The following is a 25901-nucleotide window of genomic DNA, read 5'->3' as shown; positions in this document are numbered from 1 at the left end:
CCAATATTAGGATGACGGACAAGATGTCTGCCGATTTTGCTTTGGCCAGGGGGACGCGGCAAGGGTGCCCGCTGTCCCCCTTGCTTTTCGCTATCGCTATAGAACCTCATGCCGCCCTTATAAGAGACAGCGTAGGAATACAGGGATTTCAGTATGGGGTTGTTCACGAAAAGATCATGCTATATGCGGATGATATGCTGCTTTTCCTGGCCGACCCCAGCCAGTCCCTGCCACAGGTCATGACCATAATAGAAAAGTTTGGAGGGTTCTCTGGTTTGACCATTAACTGGTCTAAGTCGGCCATGTTGATGTTGGATGGAGGAGAGGTGGCGGTCCCAGAGTCCTGCCCAGTGCCAGTAGTGACTAGTTTTAAATACTTGGGGGTACAAATAACGTCCAAAGTAGGGGACTACTGCTCAGTGAACATATGCCCATTGCTGTCGAGATTCCAGGACAGGATAAATACATGGAACACCCTGAGGCCGCGTACACACGGGCGGACTGTTCGCCCAACTTTGTCCGCTGAACAGTGTTTCAGCGGACAGTCTGCTCGTGTGTGGGCTTCAGCGGACAGTTTCAGAGGACAGTCTGACGAACAAAGTTTTTCGGAATTCCCGTAAGACAGTCCGCTGAAACTTGGTTTGAGCGGACAGTCCGCTCGTGTGTAGGCTTGTTCGTCAAACTAAGTTCCGCGCATGCTCAGAAAGGATTTACACGCCGAAGGTTGCATTGCAGTGTATAGGACGTCGTTTTTCTAGTCCCGTCGTACGTGCCGTTCACGTCATCGCGCACGCTTTCAGCGGACTGTTCGTTCATCGTGTGTGGTCAAGTCCGCTCATGCAAATTTTGAGCGGACTGTTTGTCGGATTGTTTGACAAACTAAGTTGGGCGAACAGTCCGCTCGTGTGTACGTGGCCTTAGGATGTCACTGGCCGGGAAGGCCAATCTTATAAAAATTATTTTAATGCCCCAATTGCTCTATTTCCTCCACAACTCACCTGTTGTAATCCATTTAAAAATTTTCAGAGTAGTGAATACGCTATTTCGGAAGTTGTTGTGGAACACGAAGCCCCCTAGGATCAAGTTGGAACAGCTGCAGCACTCCAAGGACAGCGGAGGGTTGGCGGTACCCAACCCTTGGCTGTACTATGTTGCGGCCCAGTTGCAACATTTGGTGAGCTCCATGTCGCATGAACCGGTGGACTCATCAGCCAGGCTGCTGCTTCATGCGTCAAGGGCAGAGACCATCCCTATGGGACTGGAGGCCCAGATGTTTAAGAGCTCCAACAAACTAACCCCTATGTTGTCCATGATACAAAAAATCTGGAACAAGAGTAGACAGCTGCAGGGGGTGCAGGGATTCACGGAATATAGTCCAATATGGGGTAATCATACATATGTAGAGATCGCTAAAATACAGCCTGACCCTCGATGGAGTGCCCATAACGTAAAAATGCTGTCCCATATATTTCAGGATGGAAAGCTTCTCTCCTTTGCAGCCATGCAGCGTAAATGTAACCTTACGGAGGCTATGATCTTTCCCTACTTGCAGCTAAGGCACGCGATGGCCACGCAGGGGGGCTCGGGAGAATGGGTAATGTCGCCCACCCCGCTATACCATGCGTTGCACTCTGCGGAAGGCACGAAGGGTATAATCTCACAATGCTATCAGATGCTGCTGGCGTGGCACCTGCGTCACCACCCGTGCAAAGCACTGCCACTTTGGGAAAAGGATCTAGGTACACTCACGGGTGAACAGTGGGAGGAGGCCATGCAGGCCATCACCTACTGTTCACTGAATGTGGCGCAAAAAGTCTCACAACTTTATATCACACTGAGAGCGCATTACACACCGGTTAGGCTGTGTAGGATGGGTGGGACGGCTGATCCCTTGTGCGGTAGGTGCAGGCAACACGAGGGGGATCTTATCCACCTCATGTGGCTCTGCCCGAAGTTCCACAGATATTGGAAGGAGGTAGTGGACACTGTCAATATGGTGTTTCACACGCAGATACCTTTGGATCCCATATGTTGTATTCTAGGGGTACTGGAGGATGTGGTGTCTTTGGAACCAATCAGGTTGGCGGTCTCCAGGGCGCTATTCCAGGCTAGGAAACGTATTTTGCTGGGCTGGAAATCTGCGGAACCCCCAGCAGTGGCGACCTGGATAACCCATATGGGCAGAACCCTTATCATGGAGAAATATATCTATCAACACAGGGGATGCCCGGGAAGGTTTGAGCGCCTGTGGTCACATTGGCTGGATACACCTGGGCTAAGCCCAAACGAATTAATATTGTCCAAATTACTGTAAGATGTGTGGCAAAGGGCGGATAAGGGATGCTTAGTCCGGAAATGATATACCTGCTGGGGAACTTTGCGCGATCATGGGGCGGAGGGAGGGAGTCCTGGGCTGATGTATTGTCTGTCTGTACATTGACAATTGTGTATCAAGCGGATGTAACTGTGCACTGGAAATTGTTGTATACCTGTAACTTCAATAAACACCTTTGTGATTCAAAAAAATTTAAAAACAGTTGCTCCCTTGAGACAGTTAAATAACTCTGTAATCAAAGGAATCAGAAATGTGTTCTTAATCGTGAAGCGATTGAGACCCCTATAATCAATACAAGGTCTCAGTTCACCTTTTTTCTTTTTCACAAAGAAGAAACCAGCAAGAGAGGAGTATTTACGGATGAATCCTCAAAGTGCATCAGCCACATACTCCTCCATGGCTTTGTCTTCTGAGACATACAAAGGGTAGACCCGACCACAAGGAGGTATGGCCCCAGGTTGAAGGTCATTTGCGCAATTATATAACCGCTGCGGAGGCAAACTACCGGCTTGACCTTTGTCAAAGACATCACAAAATTCACGGTACTCATCCGGAAGGGAGGAGAGTGAAGAGGTGCACAAGACCACTTTCAGAAAACATGTCTCCCTGCATTGTGGCGACCAGGAAAGAACCTCAGCATGAAGAGGGGTTGTGCTTCTGTAACCAAGGATAATCAATAACCACCAGAAATTGAGGTGAGTAAATGACTTGGAATTGGATTATCTTGTGGTGAAGAGCCCCTACGACCATGTTCAATGGAGCAGTCTTATGGGTCACCTGGGCAGGCTGTGGAGGTGTCCCATCAATAGCCTCAATGGCAAGTGGAGTGGCATGGAGCTGCAGCACTATCGAGTGCTTGGACACCATCTATGAACAGGCCTGCAGCCCCAGTGTCGATTAGAGCCAGTATCACGATGGACGACTCGGACCAAGTAAGGTCAACTGGTACCAGGGGCTTATGCTTCTGGATAACTGGGTACGTAACAATGCCACCTAAAGTCTGTCCCCTACAGGACCTCAGGTGCAAACGTTTCCTGGATGGGAAGGACAATATTTCAAAAGGTTATCTGCCTGGCCACAATAAAGGTACAATCTCTCTCCCTCTTCCTAAAGGCCCTCTCATTCAGAGAGACGTGTGAAGCCCAACTGCATGCATTCTACCTCACTGGCAGACTCGGTACCAGGAGGTAAGGGTGGGACCCGCAAAGCTTGGAGCCAAATGTACAGGAGGCTTCCGCAAGCTCTCCTTAAAAGAGGGTCTCTCTTGGAGTCTGGAGTAAATGAGGATGTAAAACATGGAGCATGTGGGAATGTCAAATACCCTCTTAAAGGAAGCCACAAACTCTGGGTAACTCTGGACAATGGGTTTTTGCCTCTCCCATAGAGGGTTTGCCCAGGCCAAGGCTCTCTCAGAAAGCAAAAATATCATGAAGCTTACTTTGCTTCTGTCCGTGAGAAACGCCTGGGGCAGCATCTCAAAGAATCTCAACCTGGTTGAGAAACCCTCTGCATTAAACTGGATTGCCCCCGAATTGCTGGGGAAGTGGAATGGAACCAGATATACCTCTTATATTTGAGGCGGGTGTCAGCAATGAGACCAGCAGGGACAGCCTGCAACCCAGGTTGTACCGGAGAAGCCACAGTGGGAGGTTCCAGGTGAGCAGAGCAATTCAGGAGCGTCTGTAACGCTATGGCAAACTGATCCATGCGGTGATCCTGCTCATCTAAACTGGAAAAAATATTACCAACAAGTGGATTACCTGCAACTTCTCAATTCATGACCTTTGCCAACTATCAGGAACCATGAATCAGACTGAGACAGAAGTGCAGTAAAAATCACACTATTTAATAAAACAGTAACCAGACCAAATGTAGTCAAAGCAGCCAGAATTTGATGACCAGGACGGGTAGTCAGAACAAGCCAGAGAAACAGGAGTCCAGAGATCAGCAAAGTCAGGTGCAGTAAACAGGATCAGAAGCCACAAGGGAAGTCAGCCAAGCAAAAGTCTTTCGAAAAACACAGCAGAGAGAGTCCGGATATGTTGACCAAGGCAAAGGCACAGAATATCTGATACAAGAATTTTATACTGTATAACCAGCAGCTCTAGCTGACAAGCAGGAAATGAAGACCAGGTGAGTCACTGTGGAAGGAAGAGCCTTTGGCAATTAACCAGCAGCTGAGCACAGAGCTCTGAGAAGGAAGGGCTTAGCACAGCCCTGACACTAGCTTTCCTTTTGGGCTAAACTCTTTAGTACGTTTCCCAAAAAACATTGCATGCATCTCTTTTGTTGGAGAAACCACTATTATAATTTAAAATACCATATTTATCAGCGTATAACACGCTGCCGAGATACAGAGTGGATGCCCTGTGTATCTTGGTGGCGCTCGGTAGCTCTCGGCCGTTTTTGGCTATTTTCGGCCACACTTGGCCATTCTCGCCTATTTTCGGCAGCTTTCGGCCATTCTCGGTGGCTTTCTGAGAGTCTTTCACAGAAAAACACAGCAGAGAGAGTCCGGATATGTTGACCAAGGCAAAGGCACAGAAGATCTGATCCAAGGAGTTTATACTGTATAACCAGCAGCTCTAGCTGACAAACAGGAAATGAAGACCAGGTGAGACACTGTGGAAGGAAGAGCCTTTGGCAATTAACCAGCAGCTGAGCACAGAGCTCTGAGAAGGAAGGGCTGAGAATAGCCCTGACAATAGCTTTCCTTTTGGGCTAAACTCTTTAGCACGTTTCCCAAAAAAATTTGCATACATCTCTTTTCTTGGAGTAACCACTATTATAATTTAAAATAAATAAAACATTTAGAATTTTAGATGGAATGTAAAATATCCTTGTTAGAGCAGAACACAAGTACAAAGACTGTGCTACCCATAGGAGATATTGAAAGAAAGCAAGTGATTCAAACTAACTGGAGAAACCGAACAAGGTTATTGAACAACTAGAACAAATTTGATCCCCACAATTCACCAGTTACCTACAGGCATTCATGCCCAGCAGTAATGTTGAAAAGGAAATAGCTATCCCCACAGAAGTCTATGGTGCAGACCAATGCGCTGGGACATGAAATCCATTGGTAGGGGTAAACTGCAGGGAGAGCAGAAATTTTACTGCTGGGTTACCACACAGGGATACACCAGTGGTAGGTTATCTCATAGAATATACTTACCTTCCCAAACACTGCTGTTTAAAGGAGAACTTCACGTACAAAATCAAGTTCCACTCATCCTTCTCCTACCCCCTCTCTCCTTATTCTATTTTTGGGGGGGGGGGGGGGTAGCAGGGAACCTAGTTTTGAAAGGTACCCACTCCCACTTCCGCTGAGATCAACTAGGCATCCTCAGCGGAAGTTCTGTCCCCCCTCCTTCCCTGGACACAAGCCCCTGGGAAACGTCACACATGCACAGTGGGGAGAAGGCTGTGAAGCTGCAGGAAGTTACAGCTGACTTCCCACAGTCAACATGGTGGTGCTGGAGACCAGAAAAATGGTGAAGAACCGATCCCTGGGCTGGTAAGCATCTTTTTATTAAGTCGGCAACTACAATATTTGTGGCAGTGACTTTTAATTTTTTAAACCTGACTGAAGCGTCTCTTGCTATAAGGGAACTCCACAAAGCAACAATGAACAAATAATTGTAACTGCAATGTGTTACAATAACAATAGTGGTTAGCGTATGTAATTTAACATTCTATTACAACTAGGGATGAGTCGAACACCCCCCAGTTTGGTTCGCACCAGAAACTGCGAACGGACCAAAAATTTGCACGAATATTAGAACCCCGTTAAAGTCTATGGGACTCGAATGTTCAAAATCAAAAGTGATCATTTTAAAGGCTAATATGCAAGTTATTGTCCTAAAAAGGGTTTGGGGACCCGGGGTCCTGCCCCAGGGGACATGTATCAATGCAAAAAAAAGTTTTAAAAAGGGACGTTTTTCGGGAGCACTGATTTTAATGATGCTTAAAATGAAAAAAAAAAGTGAAATATTCCTTTAAATAACGTACCTGGGGGGTGTCTATAGTATGCCTGCAAAGCGGCGCGTGTTTCCCGTGCTTAGAACAGTCCCTGCACAAAATTATATTTTTAAAGGAATAAAAGTCATTTAAAACTGCTTGCCTCCAGCAGCAGGACAGGCCAGTAGCTCAATTGCATACTGCGCAAGCTCTGGCTAGTGATCCATCCACAAAACCCAGTAACCCAGAAGATTTTCGGTGGGAAAGGTGTCCAAGTCTGATCTTGCCCCTAGGTATTCCTGCACCATGCAAATCAGAGGCTGGTGATGGTTGCTGGAACCGATCATACCTTGGGGCCGCGGACTAAAAAATTGTCTGCATGCAGTGGTTAGACGCCCACCTTCTCCACCGTTCAGTCTGTGACTGACCGAAGCCTCACAACACGTTGTCCAGGAACAGGAATTTGTAACCTCCCAGTCTCTGGGAAGGCGTTGCACAGACCTTTCTGCAAGGCCTCCCGAAGATGTTTCATGTGATCAGCGGGCCAGCAGGAACACTGTCTGGATAAAGGGGGCCTTGAGAGGTAAGGAAGTCCTCCTCTTCCTGCCTCTGTTCTGCCTCAAGTGCCCTGTCCATTATTCCACGCAGCGTGTGCTCCAACAAGTGGACTAGAGGGACACTGTCATTGCTCACCATCCTCGTGGCCTCCTCAAATGGTGACAGGATAGTGCATGCATCCCTGATCATGGCCCACTGGCGTGGGGAAAAAAACCAAGCTCCCCTGACCCTGTCCTGGTGCCATAGTCGCACAGGTACTCATTGTTTACCCTCTGCTGCGTGTGCAGCTGCTGCAGCATGGGCAACGTTGAGTTCCACCTGGTGGGCATGACACAGATTAGGTGGTTCTTGGGCAGGTTAAATTCCTTTTGGAGGTCAGCCAGCTGAGCACTGGCATTAAATGACCAGCGGAAATGCACACAGACTTTCCTGGCCTGCCTCAGGACATCCTGTAAGCCCGGGTACCTGCCCAAGAACCACTGCACCACCAGGTTAAGGATGTGAGCCAAACAGGGCACATGGGTCAGTTGTCCCTGTCGGAGGGCAGAGAGAGGTTGGTGCCATTGTCGTAAACCACCATTTCTGGCTTAAGCTAGCGTGGTGTCAACCACCTCTCAGCCTGCCCCTGCAGAGCTGACAGAATCTCTGCCCCAGTGTGGCTCCTGTCCCCCAAGCACACCAGAACAAGCACCGCAAGGCATCTTTTTGCCTGCGTACTTTAGCCCCTTGAACACCTATGGAGCACTGGTGGTTCTGAGGACAAAGCACAGGAAAAGGCCATGGAGGAAGAAGAAGAAGAGGAGGGAGTGGAGGAGAGGTGTGTCACAATCACCAGTAGTAGCATTTTGGAGGCGTGGTGGCGGAACAACCTCCAACACTACTGCACCTTGTCCTGCATCTTTCCCAGCTGCCAGCAGAGTCACCGAATGTGCCGTGAAAGATAGGTAAAGTCCCTGTCCATGCCTGCTGTACCATGAGTCAGCGGTAATATGCATCTTACCGCTGACCACCCTGTCCAGCAAGGCCAAGACATTGCCTTTAATTATGCCGGAAGGGGGCAAAGTCTACCAACTGAAAAGGCAGCAGTTGAAGTGCTAGCAATTTAGCCAAGCTAGCATTCAATCGCTGGGCATGTGGATGGCTGGGAGTGAACTTCTTTCGGCGGTGCAGCAGCTGGGGCAGGAAAATTTGACTGGTACAATCAGGCGTCGGTGTACCGATAGCAGATTGTCCGCAAGTACTTGGCTGTGACACACCTAATTCTACACCTTCATTCCTCTAAGTGCAGGTTTCAGAGAGGACTTCAAGTATAGTGGAGTTGGAGATCCCAGCTGATGAGGAACAAGGAGAGGTCCGCTTTGTTCTTTGGTGTGGGTCTTTTAGATACATTTGCCAATTAACTGCATGGCAGGTCAACATATGTCTGGTCAAGCATGTGGTGCCCAGGCAGCTGATGTTTTGGCCATGCGAGATATGCTTGAGACAGACTCATCTCAAAAAAGGCCCACACCAAAGAACACGCAGATGCAGCGCCCTGCACATGCGAAGCTCTGCGTTGTGATGCAGTCGGTGTGCTGCCCTTAAGCTGGCTCCTGGAGGGTATCCTGCCTTCCCTCCCTCCTTATCACTGGAGCAAACCTGGCAGTATGCTGCAGGTGGGGGAACATGACTGCCAGATTGCTGACCTTATTGGGCACCCCCTCTCTCTGGGCTCACGTTACTGCCTTCCTCTAGCTGAATACCTTCAAAACGCTGGGCATCCTCCTGGAGCATATACCCAACACTGTGGTCAAACAGTTCGGAGGACTCCTTAGGAGGACATGGTGGGGCTAGGGAAGGAGTGACTGATGGAAGGGAAGAAGCCGCGTTGGCAGCTGCTTTGCCAGACAAAGTACCCTGAGCCTGGGTGAGAGGATGAAGAGGATGAGGATGGCTTGGTCATCCACTCTACCAAGTCTTCGGCATGTTGCAGCTCAACACGGCCAGCTGCCGAAAAAAGGACAAGCGTGTTTCATGGCCACGTGCTGATGAAGATGCACCATGTCCACGACCAGCACTGTTGCCTCTAGACACCGAGTCTGCTTGCCCTCTTTTATTGGCTGGTGACTGTTTACCTCTCCTTGTTGGCCTTCCAGACATATTAATGGCCTGCAGGGAGATGTAGCTGCACAAAGTTGGGACATACTGTATATACTGATTATACTGCAGCTAGCAGAATCAACTGCCTGCCTGTAGTATTATTAGTATGAGAACACCAGCAACTGTCTTCAGGTAGCTTTATGTGCACACTGTGCAGAGGACACAGTACACCAACTGTAAATACTGCAGCTGCCTGCCTGTGGTATAGGATCATAAGAACACCAGCAATTGGGGTAGCTTTAAGCGCACACTGTGCAGAATACACAGTACACCAACTGTAATTAATGCAGCTGCCTGTGGTATAGGATCAGAAGAACACCAGCAATTGGGGTAGCTCTAAGTGCACACTGTGCAGAGTACACAGTACACTAACTGTAATTACTGCAGCTGCCTGCCTGTGGTATAGGATCAGAAGAACACTAGCAATTGGGGTAGCTTTAGGTGCACACTGTGCAGAGTACACAGTACACCAACTGTAATTACTGCAGCTGCCTGCGTTATAGGATCAGAAGAACACCAGCAATTGGGGTAGCTCTAAGTGCACACTGTGCAGAGTACACAGTACACCAACTGTAATTACTGCAGCTGCCTGCCTGTGGTATAGGATCAGAAGAACACCAGCAATTGGGGTAGCTTTAAGTGCACACTGTGCAGAGTACACAGTACACCAACTGTAATTACTGCAGCTGCCTGCCTGTGGTATAGGATCAGAAGAACACCAGCAATTGGGGTAGCTTTAGGTGCACACTGTGCAGAGTACACAGTACACCAATTGTAATTACTGTAGCTGCCTGCCTGTGGTATAGGATCAGAAGAACACCAGCAATTGGGGTAGCTTTAAAGCGGGATTCCGCTGCTTTTTTTTTTTTTTTTACCTGTGTCACTGGTGGGCGATTCCTACGGTGTCTTTGCAGTCACGATCGGCGTCTTTTTAACCCCCGGCGTGACAATTTCATTGCTAAGGAAAACTTTTAAAAAAGCAGTCCGGCGGTTTCCATTTTCACTGTGGGCATTTGAAGCCCACAGGCATTTACTTCCTGGATGCGATGACGCTGAGCTCCCAGCATTCACCGCTCCATCTCGCACATGCTCATTGAGTGTCCTCTTTGTTTTCCTTCCTCTTGCCTCGTGTGCTATAGTGGTAATGGCAGATAGAGCTGCCTGCCCACTTTCAAAATGACAATTTCGGACATGCCCTCGTCACGTGACCAGCATCCTCCTTCCGAAATCTCACGAGATTTCGGCATGACTGTGTCCCCCACGGATTCCTGGGAAATAGCTAAAAAAGTTCCCAGGGACCATTGTGAAGCCGATAAACACGCCTACTCCCACGGGAGGAGAGCCCGGAAGTCGGCATAAACATTAAAAATAAAAGGTAAATACTGCATATTATTTTATTTCAATGGTCATAACTGCATCTATGTTCCAAAGCCATTTGAATAAGATGAACTTGCAATTTTCTGTACAAAACCGCTTTAAGTGCACACTGTGCAAAGGACACAGTACACAGGAATGAATATAGCTAAACTGAATAAAGTGTGTGTGTGTGTATTGTGACAGAGCGAGGCTCTGTCCCTATGAAATTAGAGGTAAAGGAGACACAGAGTTTGCATATCTGCGGACTGCAGGACTACAGAGTGTAGAGTTTAAATGGAGAAAACTGCTCTGTCAGTTTTCTCCAGGTTTTGCTAGCTCCAGATGGGATTCTGTAGTTTGGAGATCCCTGAGAGTTATGGGTGGGACGGGATCTCCAACCCTGTGTCCGGGTCTTGAGGCTAGCGAGCAGGGTGTGTGCCCAGCTGCACACAGCCCATATAACGAGGGGATTTGTGTAGGATGGTGGTGTGTGAGCAGCTTGCTGCTTGAAGCTGTGCATGTCCAAAGCTGTGTGAAGGACTTGAAGCTGTGTGCGTCCAAGGAGCCGTGTGCTGTGTGTCGAAGGGTTGGAAGCTGTGTGCGTCCAAGCAGTTTGTTGGACGGGGCAAGTACCTATAGCAGCAGTACTGCTGAAGAGTAGCCAGGTGGGCTAGCATTTTCGTTCTGATTTTGCTGTATTTAATTTAAGCTTGGACCCCTGCGTGGGATTACTGGTTGGACTAATATTTTGTTTTCTTCTAATAAACGTAGGCTACCAGGCCCTTAACCATACACGCCTGACTGATGTGGACTAAAAAATGCATCTACCAATTGAGCTAATCACCCCAATGTCACAGTATATATATATATATATATATATATAAACACCTATGATGCATATATATATATATATACACAATACACTCACTGCAGCTAACTGACTTGCCTCCTGCCTGCTCTAGCTCAAATGAAATGAAATTACACTGCCTATCTCTCTCTCTATCAGCACGCCAGAACACAGTGTGGGGCGTGTACTAAGCCCCCTGAGCTATAATTGGCCAAAGCCACCCTTGCTTTGGCCAATTACGGCTCGCTGTACAGACGGCGCTGTGATTGGCCAAGCATGCCGGTCATAGTGCATGCTTGGCCAATCATCAGCCAGCAATGCACTGCAATGCCACAGTGAATTATGGGCCGTGAATTTGGCGCAAACGGCCCATAACATTCGCAATTCGGCGAACGGCCGAACAGACAATGTTCGACTCGAACATGGGTTAGACTCGAACACGAAGCTCGTGCCTAATTACAACTAAAAGGACAATTGCAAAATAATTGGTTATCTGTTTTGTGCAACAGAAAAAGTCTATTTACAGTTCTAAAAATGTTAATACATCAAAAGACTTACCGGGCTTCTTTGTTCGTATGTGCAGGTGACACGCATTAAAAAAAGTGCTACTCTTTTTCTTCAAAACTTCTAGTAATAGTGTTAACTGCTATTCCATAGCTTCTTGTTATGCTATAAGATTGTTATCGAGTTTGTAAATGCTTACAACTCTGATTGTGCTGCCCCTCCTACAGTGACAAGGAAATGCAAAATGTACTGAAAGTGTTCATTACGTATTTTTACTGCTGGTACGAAGTTCATTTTTCATATAAAGGAAAGATATTAAATTACTCTGCAGCAAACAATTCAACACCAGGAAGTTATTTAGGAAGTAAAAGTTAGTCTCCAGAGCAATGAATACTTCTAGCAAGCTTTTTGACAGCACAGTATATATCAGCAATTGATTACCCTCTTATTTGTGAGTACACACCTATGTTATACATGCTCATGCATTTGACAGATGAGGATTATTGTGATGTAAGTTTGTTTTTCACTTTTGAAATGTTAGAAAGAAGGAAGTGTATGGCTTGACACTTTAAACAAAAAAAAAAAAAACTCTACATATGATCTATATGATTTTTCTTTGTTTGGTTTACTTGACAACAGTGCAAAGAGCAACAGCATGTTAGCACAAAAAAAAAAAAGTGTGCTGCGCTAAAAATCAGCAGTTATAAGTTCAAATCAACCATTACCGAAAAGTTCAGCAATCCATGACAAACTATGTGCCACAGTCAGATATAAAATATCTGTAAATTCTTCAGTGTAAATTAATAAGTGAATTAATAGAGATAAAAAGCTGACAATGCAGATACCGTTCAAACTAAATGAAAGCTAGTGACAATCATCTCTGCCTACAACATATTAAAGCTTTACTTAACCCAGGTCCCTGCATTCACTATATCTGGTCTCCCACAATACGCAGAACATGGAATTGCAATAATTTTAGTAAATATAAACTGCTAAATACCTTTTCTCGTCAGCAGTATATTATTATTGTTATTATTATTATTAGTCTTGTGACTTCTATCATTGTCTGGTTAAAGCTTGTAGGAGACGTTTTCATTCTACTTTGACTGTCCTATGACCCTCTGTCTAGAAAGTGTGATTGGCCCTGTGCTAATCACATGCACCCTCCCAAGAAAAAAAACTCTCGCAATACACACCAAACTGAGCATGTGCAGAGTGACTCCAAAGGTTCTGTCTTATCAGGAGATGGATTTGGGACAGTGGAAGAAGGGGAGGATCAGAGAAGACAGGATCAAACAGCCTTTCTACACAATGCAGAGGATTAACCCCTTAGGGGTTAATGTTTTGGGTTTAGTAACACTTTAATGCACAAAAAATACACATGTGATGTTCAATAAAGATTTATAGGGAGCTGTAAAACATTTTTTTTTTATATTTATAATTTAATTTGAATTGCTCTTCTGAAACTGTTTTATTTTTAGTCATATGACTGGCACAGCACAAATCAGGGCTGGGCAGACACATACTCGCACTGCAGAGGGCGTATATCAACAGACTAACGGAAGCCCCTCTGATATTTTGTAGATAGCTAACTTCTATCCTCATATTGATTAGTGGTTCCAAATTAATAATAACTACTGCAGTAGGGAACAGACACAAAAGATACGCTCAGCATCTTTCTAAATAATTGTTCTTCTTTATTATGACGCATTTGAAGGTTTATAAACACATAATTACGTAGGTATCACATTAATATTACAATTGTATGTTTATGGTAACAAGGGGTGTTACATAGGCAGGCTAATTCTAATCAGGACTCGAAAGAATGCATAACATGTACTGAAAACATTATTAGTGCTGTGTGCACAGTAGGGAAGAGCTTCGAGTTCGAGTCGAACTCATGTTCGACTCGAACATTGCCTATTCACCTGTTCAGCGAACAGTGAACAATTTGGGGTGTTCGCAGCAAATTCGAAAAGCCGCGGAACACCCTGTACAAGTCTATGGGAGAAATCTAAAGTGCTAATTTTAAAGGGTAATATGCAGGTTACTGTCCTAAAAAGTGTTTGGGGACCTGGGTCCTGCCCCAGGGGACATGGATCAATGCAAAAAAAAGTTTTAAAAACTGACGTTTTTTCGGGAGCAGTGATTTTAATAATGATTAAAGTGAAACAATAAAAGTATAATATTCCTTTAAATTCCGTACCTGGGGGGATGTCTATAGTATGCTTGTGAAGGGGCGCATGTTTCCCATGCTTAGAACTGTCCCTGCACAAGGTGTAATTTCTACAGAAATTTTTTTTATTTAAAATCACTCATGGCTATAATGAATTGTCGGCTCCCGTAATACTCTCTGTATTACGGGAGCCGACAATTCATCATAGCGGCGAGTGATTTTAAATAAAAACACTTTTTTTTTTTTAATCAATGACTTTCAATGAGTGTTCTCTCCACTCATTGAAAGTCATTGATTTAAAAAAAAAAAAAAAAAAAGTGTGGGGTTCCCCCAAATTCAATTACTAGGCCCTTCAGGTCTGGTATGGATATTAAGGGGAACCCCGCGTCAAATTAAAAAACTATTGCCGTGGGGGTTCCCCTAAAAATCCATACCAGACCCTTTATCCGAGCACACAACCTGGCAGGCCACAGGAAAAGAGGGGGGGGGTGAGAGACCGCCCCCCTCCTGAACCGTACCAGGCCACATGCCCTCAACATTGGGAGGATGCTTTGGGGTCTGTGACCCCTCAAAGCACCATGTCCCCATGTTGATGGGGACAAGGGCCTCATCCCCACAACCCTGGCCGGTGGTTGTGGGGGTCTGCGGGCGGGGGGCTTATCAGAATCTGGAAGTCCCCTTTAACAAGGGGACCCCCAGATCCCGCCCCCCCATTTGAAATGGTAAGGGGGTACAAAAGTACCCCTACCATTTCACAAAGAAAGTGTAAAAAATAGTTAAATAAGACAAACACACTTTTGAAAAATTCCTTTATTAAAAATTAAAAAAATAAAAAAAAGATTCCAGCGGTGGTAATCCACTCTTGCTATCCAGTGACGGATGATCATCTCTCCGGCGTCCAGCGATGGCTGATCTGATCCAGCGCAGCGCATCCATCCATATTCTGTCTCCATGGAGGAGACACTGCGGGGATCCCGGCGGCCTGACGTTTGCTATATGCGGAGGGTGGGGCCACCCGTCACCTAACCCGGCCCCGCTCTGACGCGATTGGGGAAGCCGGGCTTCCCCAATGACGTGTGGGTGGCCCCGCCCCCTCTAATGTAACAGAAACCTGCGTTACATCAGAGGGGGGTGGGGTCACCCATACGTCATTGGGGAAGCCCGACTTTCCTCACTAGCGTCAGAGGGGGAGGGGTAAGGTGACGGGGCCCCGCCCTCCTCATATAAGAAACGTCAGGCCGCAGTGTCTCCTCTGTGGAGACAGAAGATGGATGGATGCACTGCGCTGGATCAGATCAGCTTTTTTTTATTTTTAATAAAGGAATTTTTCAAAAGTGTGTTTGTCTTATTTAACTATTTTTTACACTTTCTTTGTGAAATGGTAGGGGTACTTTTGTACCCCCTTACCATTTCAAACGGGGGGGCGGGATCTTCCAGATTCTGATAAGCCCCCCGCCCGCAGACCCCCACAACCACTGGCCAGGGTTGTGGGGATGAGGCCCTTGTCCCCATCAACAAGGGGACATGGTGCTTTGAGGGGTCACAGAGCCCAAAGCATCCTCCCAATGTTGAGGGCATGTGGCCTGGTACGGTTCAGGAGGGGGGCGGTCTCTCACCCCCCCTCTTTTCCTGTGGCCTGCCAGGTTGCCTCCTCTCATAAAGGGTCTGGTATGGATTTTTAGGGGAACCCCCACGGCAATATTTTTTTAATTTGACGCGGGGTTCCCCTTAATATCCATACCAGACCTGAAGGGCCTAGTAATTGAATTTGGGGGAACCCCACACTTTTTTTTTTTTTTTTTTATCAATGACTTTCAATGAGTGTTCTCTGTATTACGGGAGCCGACAATTCATTATAGCCATGAGTGATTTTAAATGAAATTTTTTTTTTCAGTAATGACATTTTGTGCAGGGACAGTTCTAAGCACGGGAAACATGTGCCCATTCACAGGCATACTATAGACACCCCCCAGGTACGAAATTTACACTTTTATTGTTTCACTTTAATCATTATTAAAATCAGTGCTCCTTAAAAAACGTCAGTTTTTAAAACTTTTATTTGCATTGATACATGTCCCCTGGGGCAAGGCCCAGGTCCCCAAACACTTTTTAGGACAGTAACTTGCATATTAGCTTTTCAAATTAGCACTTTAGATTTTGAACGTTCGAGTCCCATATACTTTAACCAGTTGCCGACCGCCGCACGCCGATGTACGTCGGTACAATGGCACGGGCAGGCATAAGGACATACATGTACGTCCCTTGCCTCCCGCGGGTCGGGGGCCCGATCGGGCCCCCGCCCGGTGCCTGCGGCGGTCGGAATTCGTACGGGAGCGATCCCGGACGAGGGGACGGCCATTCATTCATGGCCACCCCCTCGCGATCGCTCCCGACGAATAGAAATCCCCGGTGACATCACTTCCTCTCCTGTAATGTAAACACAGGAGAGGAAGTGATGTATTCTCTCCTCCGTGTCGGTATTTTTCGTTCCGACACGGAGGAGAGCGGATCAGTAAGTTGCACCAACACTCACACACACAGTAGAACATGCCAGGCACACTCACACCCCCCCTTTACCCCCCGATCACCCCCCCAATTACCCCTGCCCCCCAGTCACAGTGACACCAATGTCATTTTTTTTTTTTTTTTTTTTTTTTTTGCATTGGTGTCATTTGTGACTGTAATAACTGTTAGGGCAGTTAGAGTTAGCCCCCTTTAGTTCTAATGTACCCCCCTAACCCCCCCAATAAAGGTTTAACCCCGTGATCACCCCCCGTCGCCAGTGTCACTAAGGCTGGGTTCACATTGCAGCGGTTTATGAGAACGAATGTGATTCGCACCGCACTGCAGTGCAAATCACATCCAATCTCTGTGCGATTCGAGTTCAGCCATTCGCCGCACCCGCCGCACCCGCCACACCCGCCGCACCCGCCGCAAATTCGCACGGGACCCTTTTTTTGGCCCGCAGCAGAATCGGATCGCATGGGTGTTCACACCATGCGATCCGAGTTTGCAGATCGCACTGCGATATGCGAACTGATCTGGGGGTGTCAGTAACATTTCACTGACACTCCCAGCAGTTCGCATAGGGCAGTGTGAACTGCCGCCGGGAGGCATGCGATGCGGGAACCCGCCGCGGATTCGCGGCGTTTCCGCATCGCTCCAGTGTGAACCCAGCCTAATAAGCGATCATTTTTCTGATCGCCGTATTAGTGTCACAGGTGACGCTAGTTAGGCAGGTAGGTATTTAGGTTCGCCGCAGCTTTTTATAGCGCCAGGGACCCCCATATACTACCGCATAAAGCCCCCTGATTGCCCCCTAGTTAACCCTTTCACCAGTGATCACCATATAACTGTTACAGGTGACGCTGGTTGGTTAGTTATTTTTTTATAGTTTCAGGGCACCCGCCATTTATTACCTAATAAAGGTTTAACCCCCTGATCACCCGGCGGGTGTCATTTGTGACTAATAACTGTTAGGGCAGTTAGGGTTAGCCCCCTTTAGTTCTAAGGTACCCCCCTAACCCCCCCAATAAAGGTTTAACCCCGTGATCACCCCCCGTCGCCAGTGTCACTAAGGCTGGGTTCACATTGCAGCGGTTTATGAGAACGGATGTGATTCGCACCGCACTGCAGTGCAAATCACATCCGATCTCTGTGCGATTCGAGTTCAGCCATTCGCCGCACCCGCCGCACCCGCCGCAAATTCGCACGGGACCCTTTTTTTGGCCCGCAGCAGAATCGGATCGCATGGGTGTTCACACCATGCGATCCGAGTTTGCAGATCGCACTGCGATATGCGAACTGATCTGGGGGTGTCAGTAACATTTCACTGACACTCCCAGCAGTTCGCATAGGGCAGTGTGAACTGCCGCCGGGAGGCATGCGATGCGGGAACCCGCCGCGCATTCGTGGCGTTCCCGCATCGCTCCAGTGTGAACCCAGCCTAATAAGCGATCGTTTTTCTGATCGCTGTATTAGTGTCACAGGTGACGCTAGTTAGGCAGGTAGGTATTTAGGTTCGCTGCAGCTTTTTATAGCGCCAGGGACCCCCATATACTACCGCATAAAGCCCCCTGATTGCCCCCTAGTTAACCCTTTCACCAGTGATCACCATATAACTGTTACAGGTGACGCTGGTTGGTTAGTTATTTTTTTATAGTTTCAGGGCACCCGCCATTTATTACCTAGTCTCACTAGTGTACCCCTAAATTTAGGGGTGTCTACTTTCCAAAATGGGGTCATTTGGGGGGGGTTTGTGCCATCTTGGCATTTTATGGCCTTCAAAACTGTAATGCCCTTAGAAAGCCTGAAGGCGGTGCTTGGTTTTCGGGGCCCCGTACGCGGATAGGCTCCCAAAAAGTCCCACATATGTGGTATCCCCATACTCAGGAGAAGCAGCAGAATTTATTTTGGGGTGTCATTTCACATATGCCCATGGCATGCGTGAGCAATATATCATTTAGTGACAACTTTGTGAAAAAAAAAAAAAAAAAAAAAAAGTTTGTAATTTTCCCGCAACTTGTGGCAAAATATAAAATATTCCATGGACTCAACATGCCTCTCAGCAAATAGCTTGGGGTGTCTACTTTCTAAAATGGGGTCATTTGTGGGGGTTTTGTGCCATCTTGGCATTTTATGGCCTTCAAAACTGTAATAGGTAGTGAGGAGTGAAATCAAAAAATTACGCCCTTAGAAAGCCTGAAGGCGGTGCTTGGTTTTCGGGGCCCCGTACGCGGCTAGGCTCCCAAAAAGTCCCACATATGTGGTATCCCCGTACTCAGGAGAAGCAGCAGAATTTATTTTGGGGTGTCATTTCACATATGCCCATGGCATGCATGAGCAATATATCATTTAGTGACAACTTTGTTAAAAAAAAAAAAAAAAAAAAAAAGTTTGTAATTTTCCCGCAACTTGTGGCAAAATATAAAATATTCCATGAACTCAACATGCCTCTCAGCAAATAGCTTGGGGTGTCTACTTTCTAAAATGGGGTCATTTGTGGGGGTTTTGTGCCATCTTGGCATTTTATGGCCTTCAAAACTGTAATAGGTAGTGAGAAGTGAACTCAAAAATTTACGCCCTTAGAAAGCCTGAAGGCGGTGCTTGGTTTTCGGGGCCCCGTACGCGGCTAGGCTCCCAAAAAGTCCCACATATGTGGTATCCCCATACTCAGGAGAAGCAGCAGAATTTATTTTGGGGTGTCATTTCACATACGCCCATAGCATGTGTGAGCAATATATCATTTAGTGACAACTTTGTGTAAAAAAAAAAAAAAATTTTTTTTTTTGTCATTATTCAATCGCTTGAGGCAAAAAAATAAAATATTCAATGGGCTCAACATGCCTCTTATCAATTTCCTTAGGGGGTCTACTTTCCAAAATGGGGTCATTTGGGGGGGTTTTGTACTGCCCTGCCATTTTAGCACCTCAAGAAATGAGATAGGCAGTCGTAAACTAAAAGCTGCGTAAATTCCAGAAAACGTACCTTAGTTTGTAGATGTGACAACTTTTGCGCAAACCAATAAATATACAATTATTGACTTTTTTTTTACCAAAGACATGTGGCTGAATACATTTTGGCCTAAATGTATGACTAAAATTGAGTTTATTGGATTTTTCTAATAACAAAAAGTAGAAAATATCATTTTTTTTCAAAATTTGCGGTCTTTTTACGTTTATATCGCAAAAAATAAAAATCGCAGAGGCAATCAAATACCATCAAAAGAAAGCTCTATTTGTGGGAAGAAAAGGACGCAAATTTTGTTTGGGTACAACATTGCATGACCGCGCAATTACCAGTTAAAGCAGCGCAGTGCCAAAGTGTAAAAAGACCTCTGGTCATTTACCAGCAAAATGGTCCGGTCTGAAAGTGGTTAATAGGGTTCTAAAGTTCACACAAAGTTTAGGTCTGTTCGTAGGTTCTGGTGCGAACCGAACCGGGGGGGGGGGGGGTGTTCGGCTCATCCTTAGTGCACAGTGAGGTCAGTGTGCAATACATATAAAATAGAATACAATTGTAGCGCCCTGCTCCTGATGAGCAGACGCTATTGTTTTTTTCTTTAATTTAATTATCTGAAGCTGTGGTTTGGCTTAGACTAATTTCTCTAGAGTTCTGGTTTCTGTACCAGTTCAGCTGGGTTGCACTGATTCTCACCTGACCGTAGGTGTCACTGTCACTGTCAGTGGGTGTGGAACAGCAGCAGGCTGGATGTATTGAATACCGCCTCTTGCTCAGAAATGGTTCAGTGGGTGTGGTTTCCCTGCTGTGCATTCTGGGAGAGGGTATTTAAGATACCGACGCCAATTTTCTGGTTTGTTGTTCGTTCATTTTTGCTTTCTGGGGTCTGTGATCCCAACCCCAGGGCCCTCCTAGCCTGGGGTGTGTGACGCATGGTCCTGCGCCTCGGGGCCTGCTGGCCCCGAGCTTTGCAACTGAGAGTGTAGGCCCAGGAATGTCTTGGGGCTTACTGATCCAGGGGTGGTCCTGTGTTGTCTGGCCTGCAGGGAGAAGCCAAGGAAAGCTGAAGGATCCAGGGGAGGACTTTTCCAGTGGAGGACCGAGCGCAAGGCTGGTGTCTCTGGAGGAACCTGGAAACTCAGTTTGAGGACCCATCCCGGATTAATATCCTTACAGTTTTGCCGGGTCGGCTGAAAGAATCTGGTACTGTATGGTAGTAGTTCTTCCTAAAATCTCTCAAGAATCTCTAAGTTCAATTACCAAGTCTGTGGCAGAGACTTTGATGTGCATCTACTCTCAAGAACCACTAAGTTCATTAACAAGTCTGTGGTAGAGACTTTGTTTGGCATATCATCGGCTGCTAGGTCAAGTGAGAGGGGCCTATCCAGTGACTGCTGGATCCAGTTGGTGGAGCTGTTTGTCCTCTGGATCTGATTGATACCTCTAACCCGCAATTACCATGTGCCTGAACTCCACTTATCCTCTAAACCTCTACTGAAGGATTGTGTCTTGTATCTTTCTTTGATGTTACCCCTAAATAAATCTTCAAAAAGGTCTACGTGCCTGATATATCTTCATTTGGGCTACTTTCCACAGGACCCCCCTAAGATGAAGAGGCGAGCAGAAGAGGTAACGGTAAGCACAAATAAAACCAGCAGCTCCTTTGGGGGTTAGTGCTACACAATTAAATACAGAACTTACACATTCCATTACAGTCTCCTCTCTTTGATCAATATTTTGATCACTAATAGTGATGGCCGAACGGTTCGCCCGGCGGTCGTTTCGCGGCGAAATTTCGGATGTTCGCGGTCCACCCGTTCGGCGGACTATTGGCGCCGTTCGCCCAGCGGACTTCCATGTTTACTGTGTAAAAGAACTTTGACCTATGATGACACATCCATCATGGGGTACAGGACAGCCAATTGAGACATTACAGCACATGGACACTTGGACATTCCCCCTAACTTATAAATACACCCGATCCGGCGGCCATTTTACATTCTTTCTTCTGTCACTATAGGGAGAGGTTGCTGTGTGGAGCAGGGAGAGATTACAGTGACCCAAATCGCTAGCTATTTGGTACACAAAAGTTCTTTTTTAGGACTGGTATAGGTGTTAGGTGTAGTTCAGGATAGGCAGTGCTGTGCTAGTGATTGTTGCAGCAGCCTGAGTGTCTTTTGTCAGTTTAGAGAAAGGAACAGGACAGTGTGTGCTGCAGGGACAGCCAGTTTAGTCATTAGCTGTTACTATCAGGTCCACAAAAGTGCTATTTCAATTATTGTTCCAGTAGCCTCTGTTTTGTCAGTTTATATAGGGACAGGCAGGAAGCAGTGTGTGAGGCAGTGAGGGCCAGTTTAATCAGTAGCTGTTACTATTAGTTCCACAAAGGTTTTTTTCAGGACTGGTATCAGTGGTATGGTAATAGGCTTGTACATGTATAATATTCTTTCTTCCAAATATAGAAAGAATATTATACTTGACTGCTGCCCTTCTGCTGCAGTCTGCTAATCATTCACAACCCACTTGTTCCACAAAGCTCCTTATAAGGACTGGTAACTTGGTCTGTCTAGGGTGCTACAGTACATAGGGTTGAGTGAGGTACAGTCTGCCATTCTATAAGGACTGGTATAGGTCCACAGTACATAGGGTTGAGGTGCACTACTGCTGACCGCTGCCCTATACTACAGCAGTCCTTCATCGGTATAGGGACTGACGTACAGTCTGCTAATCACTCACACACAACCTACTTGGTCCACAAAGGTCCTTATAAGGACTGGTAAGGTATAGGGTACTACAGTACATAGGGTTGAGTGAGGTACAGTCTGCCATTCTATAAGGACTGGTATCGGTCCACAATACATAGGGTTGAGGTGCACTACTGCTGACCGCTGCCCTATACTGCAGCAGTCCTTCATCGATATAGGGACTGAGAGTTTTGTCACAGGGTCATTTAAAAAATGACAGGCAGAGGAAGAGGCAGAAGGTGCATTCAATTACTTTAAAGGACGCATCAGACTTGGTTGAGTGGCTCGCTCAGCCTTACTCTTCTGCATCCTCCTCATCCTCTCGATCTGCACCCTCTTCTTCACTCTATGCTATGTGCACCCCCAAAGACACTACCACCAACAACACCACCACCACCACATACCTTCCGCTTGAGTCACAGGAATTATTTTCCGATCCATATCAAGACATTTCTGATGCGCAGCCACTCTTGGTATTGGATCAGGAAGAGGAGGCAGCAACAACCGCTACTCAGCAGTCTGACGACAGTACCCAGATCAGCCCAAGGAGGAGGTTAGTCCCCGGTGTTGCTGCCTACTCCGAGATCTCTACTTATAGCGGTGGGGAAGGTGACGTTGATGATGACGTGTCTAGTGATGTCACGTGGGTGCCCACAAGAGACGAAGAGGAGGGGAGTTCAGAGGGAGATATGGACCAGCAGATAGGGAGGAGAAGCAGGAATAACTTACATTGCACAGGAGGGACAAAGCAGACTGCAAATGTATCAGGAGCGAGTCATCGACCATGTACGGTCACATCTGGCGCTCCCAGGACACCGGCACATGGCTCCTCAGTGTGGGCTTTTTTTAACGTGTCCGCTGCTGACAATAGCGTTGCCATCTGCAATCTTTGCAGTCAACGCATTAGTCGCGGTAAGCCCAACACTCACCTAGGGACGACCGCCTTAAGAAGGCACATAAGCAGCCATCACCGAGCCGAGTGGGAGCAACGGAACACACAAAGCCACACTGCAGGCTCTCACCGTCCAGCCTCGTCTTCTACTTCTCCTTCTCCTCTCTCCTCACAATTGTCCTCCACTCCACCTTCCATCACGCCAAGCTCACGTTTTTCTGCAAAAAGGCAGGCTTCCGTGGGCCTAATGTTCGAGCGTAAAAAAATGATGACGCCGGATAACCCTCTTGCCCAACAGTTGACGGCTGGCTTGTCAGAACTCATAGCCCGCCAACTACTGCCATATAAACTGGTGGACTCGGAGGCCTTTCGCAAATTTGTGGCCATTGGAACACCACAATGGAAGGTCCCAGGAAGGAAGTATTTCTCAGAGAAGTGCATCCCAGAGCTATATGGCCATGTTCAGCGGCAAGTGAATGTATCTCTGGCACACAGTGTCGGTGCCAAGATACATCTGACCACAGACACGTGGTCTAGCAAACACGGGCAGAGAAGGTATATCACTTTTACTGCCCACTGGGTGAACCTTCTGACGGCCGTCAAGCATGTAACCCGTGGCACCCGTGTAGATTTGGTTTTACCGCCACGGATTGCATGGAGGGCTGACTCTTCTTCTCCTCCTCCTCCTACTCCATCCTCCTCCCTCTCCTCCTCAGCTGACTCCTCCTTTTGCGCTGCTAGCGTCTTTTCCGCTGCGCCGCCCAAGCTCCCCAGAACCTATTCGACATGCCAGGTGAGACGTTGCCATGCCGTGCTGCGTCTGTTGTGCCTGGAAGCCAAGAGCCACACTGGCCAGGCACTCCTTTCAGCTTTGCGTTTACAGGCAGATCAGTGGCTAACACCGCTCAATTTGACAGTTGGTAAAGTGGTGTGTGACAACGGTGCCAATCTGCTTAGCGCATTGAATCAGGACAAAATCACGCACGTGCCATGCATGGCACATGTCTTAAACTTGGTCGTGCAGTGATTCCTTGTCAAATACCCTGGGGTCCAGGACATCTTGCGGCAGGCAAGGAAAATCTCTGCCCATTTCAGAAGATCTTACATGGCCATGGCTCGCCTTGCTGACATTCAGCGGCGACACAATCTGCCGGTCAGACGTCTTATTTGCGATTGCCCGACGCGATGGAACTCAACCTTCTATATGCTTGATAGGCTGCTCCAGCAGAAACGTGCAGTTAACGTCTACCTGTATGAACTCTGCGGCAGAACCGGTTCTGGGGAGCTGGGTTTTTTTTCACCGCGCCAGTGGCTGCTCATGCGCGACGCATGCAGACTTCTGCGCCCATTTGAGGAGATCACCAAACTGGTCAGTCGCAGCCATGGCGCCATCAGTGACATGGTACCTTATGCCTTCTTTATGGAGCGTGCATTGCGTCGTGTCATTGATCAAGCTGTGGAGGAGCAGGAGCGGGAAGATGAGGAAGTCGCAATGCTGGATGAATTCCCAGGGGGGGCTTCTCTATCTGAGACAAGTGAACAACAGGAGTCTGAAGAGGAGTCAGAGGATGGTGCCGGGGCGGATGGGGAGGAGCAAGAAGAGCATGCTTTAAACCTTTCTGGGATCCCTGTTGTGCGTGGATGGGGAGAGGAGAATGAAGAGGACGACATTATCCTGGATGATGAGCAGGAGCCAGGCCACCACACCACTTCCACTTTAGTGCAAATGGGGGCCTTCATGCTCCAGTGTTTTAATAGGGACCCCCGTATAAAAAGCATAAGGGTCAAGGACCAGTACTGGGTGGCAACGTACTTAGACCCCGGTACAAACACAAAGTGGCGGAAATGTTACCGCCGTCACAGAGGGCTGTCAGAATGCAGCACTTCCAGGCCTTGTTTCGAGAAATGCTGCATTCTGCTTTTGTGTGCGCTGGCAGAGGAGCAATTCCCACTCCCAGAGAAGGAGTTGCGGGTACCAATCCAACAGCGCCTGCAAGAAGAGGCTGGTTTGAAGATGTGTTGGTGACTTCGGATATGAGGTCATTCTTTCAGCCGACCCATCGACAGGTGTCATCCGGATCCAGCATCAGGGAACGCCTAGACCGCCAGGTGTCCGACTACATCGGGTTAACGGCCGATGTGGACGCTCTGAGGAGTGATGAACCCCTGGACTACTGGGTGGGCAGGCTTGACCTCTGGCCAGAGCTTGCCCAATTTGCAATCGAACTGTTGGCTTGCCCCTCATCCAGTGTCCTGTCCGAAAAGACGTTCAGCGCAGCAGGGGGGATCGTGACCGATAAGCGTACTCGCCTAGCTCACGACAGTGTTAACTACCTCACATTTCTAAACATGAATGAGGCATGGATCTCCACGGAATTCAACACATGCGACCAGTAGACCATGTATATGTCTATAAACAATTTTTTTAATCGAGCACAGAGACCTTCTTTCTTCATTTGGCTCACTTCCTTGTCCAAAAAAAGCACACCGTACTATATGCCGTACCCTCCTCTTTGAAGAGGTTGAGCGGTGTCATATTTCTACTGGGGCTGCTTATTATGAGGGGCTCCCACCATCCCTGTGCTGTGCTGACTTACTCCTGGGGCTGCTTATTATGAGGGGCTCCCACCATCCCTGTGCTATGCTGACATCCTCCTGGGGCTGCTTAATATGAGGGGCTCCCACCATCCCTGTGCTATGCTCATTATGAGGGGCTCCCACCATCCCTGTGCTATGCTAACCTCCTCCTGGGGCTGCTTACGGTGCAGGTGTCAGTGCTGTATATCACGGTGCTGATGTCAGTGCTCTCTGTCACGGTGCTGCTGCCAGTGCTGTATATCACGGTGCTGGTGTGAGTGCTTTATGTCACGCTGCTGATGTCAGTGCTCTCTATCACGGTGCTGCTGTCAGTGCTGCATATCACGGTGCTG

The 25901-nt window shown here is 47.4% G+C and overlaps 1 protein-coding gene across 4 annotated transcripts in view; it reads right to left on the bottom strand.

Annotated features, from left to right (window-relative positions):
* The window catches only part of LOC143928059 (beta-1,3-galactosyltransferase 2-like), a 236659-nt gene that overhangs the window by 33194 nt on the left and 177564 nt on the right, over positions 1 to 25901 (bottom strand). For 2 of the 4 annotated variants that reach the window (XM_077452666.1, XM_077452665.1), the window contains exon 1: positions 11754 to 11921. The exons of 1 other annotated variant lie outside the window; for it this stretch is intronic. The gene's annotated coding sequence lies outside the window, so the exon portion shown is untranslated. Of the gene's footprint in view, positions 1 to 11753; positions 11923 to 25901 lie in introns of those variants that run through there. One more of the 4 variants, XM_077452667.1, reaches the window with a different exon arrangement.

Source organism: Lithobates pipiens, unplaced genomic scaffold (genome assembly GCF_037356315.1).
Source record: "Lithobates pipiens isolate NorthernLeopardFrog02 unplaced genomic scaffold, aLitPip1_a1.2 Scaffold_23, whole genome shotgun sequence".
NCBI lineage: Eukaryota > Metazoa > Chordata > Amphibia > Anura > Ranidae > Lithobates > Lithobates pipiens.
Note: the sequence above shows the minus strand (reverse complement) of the source record. Positions and strands in the feature narration are given on the sequence as shown.